Here is a 2,483-nt window from a genome sequence, read left to right as displayed (position 1 = left end):
GGCATAGCAGTGATGGGATGACAGTTGGACAAGATAATCTTAGTGTTCTTTTCCAATCCAAACGATTCTATCATACTTTTCTACATTACCAATTACATGCAAACATACCATGAATTAAATTCCCAAATTAACCAATGTAGGCGTGGGCATGATTCCACAGAAAGAACTCATTTTGTCAATTTTGTTTGCAGAAGAGACTGAAATTCTGGGAAACAACAAATTCTCAGTTACATATCCACACAAGATTACTTTTTAATGTGCAAATGAATCAAAATAATATAGACTCCGACAGCCCAGAAGCAAGGGCAAAGAGCTTTAAAAGTGTTTCAGTCCCAGGTGTATAAACAATCTGTTTGTTTTCTCTGTTATTGCAGGGAAGGATACAACTTCCTGTCTGAATGCCACACTAGCATGAAAATCATGTTTTGTTTGTGCCAGAACACTTCACGCTAAAGACTACATACATGAAATACAGTGATCATACTTTATATGTGAAATAAATGCTCACACAACCCAGGTGTCATAAAAGTAGACAGTAAAAAGGTACTGTTTTAATTAATTCATAGACATTGTTTATATATACATATATAAAACGTGTACATAAAAAAAATATGTTTGCCATCTCAAAGGTAGTATCACAACAACAAATGAACACATTTATTTTCTAGTGGAAGCTGAGAAAGTCTGAGGGAATTCTCCAACATAAATAGTCTCCCTGAATAAATATAACATTGAAAAGTAATTTTACGTCTCAGACCTATCTGGAGAGAAATGAAGCTGTTGGCTGGGACTACACTCAACATTTTTTCATTTTAGCTTGATCTGACAAATAAAAGGTACATTTAACTGAAGGAGGAATGAACATCCATAATCAGGTAACTATGTCATATACCCCTTAAGGCTAACCGCTTGCAAAACAGCAACTGGCCTTTCTGGAGGTGCTTTTTCTTCCCCTTTTTCTTTTTATACCATTCCTAGCAGATCATGAAATTTGATTCCAAGAGCAATACACACTGGAACTACTCTGGAGAACATAAGGTTTAAAACAGGAACAACCAGGTGAGGTTCTCTACTTGAGTTCTGAGTATCTTCAAAGATGAAGATTGCACAAATAATCAGCTCTTTTGTCTAACCATCCTCAATATGAAACTTTTTCCTTGTATTAATTTGGATTTAACCTGCTTTATCATAGATATGATGCTTCTTGTCCTATCACTGTGCACCTACTAGAAGAGTTGAGTTTTGTCTTACTAAGATAAGCATCAGATAAACTAAGCATCAGATAATTTCAGACAGCATAAGACCCTCCCATGGTTTTATCCTCAGGCTAAACAAATCCAACTTTCAGCCGCTCCTTGCATACAACACATTCTAGTATCCCTGATATTATTTTCTCCAGAGTCATTCTTGTATATCAACGTGTTTCTTGTACTGGGGAGCCAGAACTAAACAGTATTCCAGGAGCAACTCACACATGCCAAATAGAAGAGAATAATCACTTCCTTCAACCAGATTTTCATGTCCTTGCTCTTACAGCATAGGGCAATAAATCCAAGTTTTTGTTAAAATGATATTGTTTGCATGAACTAAGGTTCATTGACCTGGAATTAGGTTTAAGAATAAGCTCTTTTCCTAAGACTGAGTGTCTTGCATGCATTTAGGTTGATGTACTTTTTCCACAGTTGGCATCCTATAGTGAGACACACACTGATTTCATGCATTCAGCTCATCCTCTGGAACACTAGAATTATCTTCTGCAAAGTTTCAGGTCTCCAAACTGCACTCTTATACTTTGTTATTAAACTTGGTTTCCTTGTAGGTGTTTGTGTGAACACCTGGGCTACAACACTTACTCACACCTGAGCATATTGCCGCTCATCTTCATGGCAAAACAAGAAAGTTGTTCGCTGCTCCACTGTCACACAAAATGGAAACTCAAAAGGCCAACTGAAGCTTTCAATCACACAGAGAAGAACTAGGATTTTCACCCATGGACAAGATAGATATGATAGAAGGCTAGGTAACTGCATACCATCTCATAAATCCTGGAATTTGCTGGTAGCCATCTGTGGGAAGACTGCTACAGACCAACTCTCAAATATTGTAAGATCACAGCAACTTGATTGGTACAGACTTGGTACTGTCACCTCACAGCCAGGATATAAAGTAAGTAGCACTTGTTGGGTTTATGTTTGTCTTATTGTTTATTTTGTTGGGGTTTTTAAAATTTGTTTTATTTTTCACATTCTATCATTTACTTCCCTTTTTCATTCTTTCTGCCCTTTGACAGATGTGCAGAAAGCAATATTTCTCACTCCTCCTCTGGCTCAAAAATACTATATTCCTTAATGCTAATAAGTTTCTGGCCACCAAGTCAAATCAAGCTACTGTGTGGAGGGGGAAGAGTTGGAAGAAGCTATATATATATATATATATTATATATATATATATATATATAGGATATTATTATATCCAAGTATGTG

This window comes from Lagopus leucura, unplaced genomic scaffold (genome assembly GCF_019238085.1).
Source record: "Lagopus leucura isolate 7727_CA_CO unplaced genomic scaffold, USGS_WTPT01 Super-Scaffold_100004, whole genome shotgun sequence".
Classification (NCBI taxonomy): domain Eukaryota; kingdom Metazoa; phylum Chordata; class Aves; order Galliformes; family Phasianidae; genus Lagopus; species Lagopus leucura.
Note: the sequence above shows the minus strand (reverse complement) of the source record.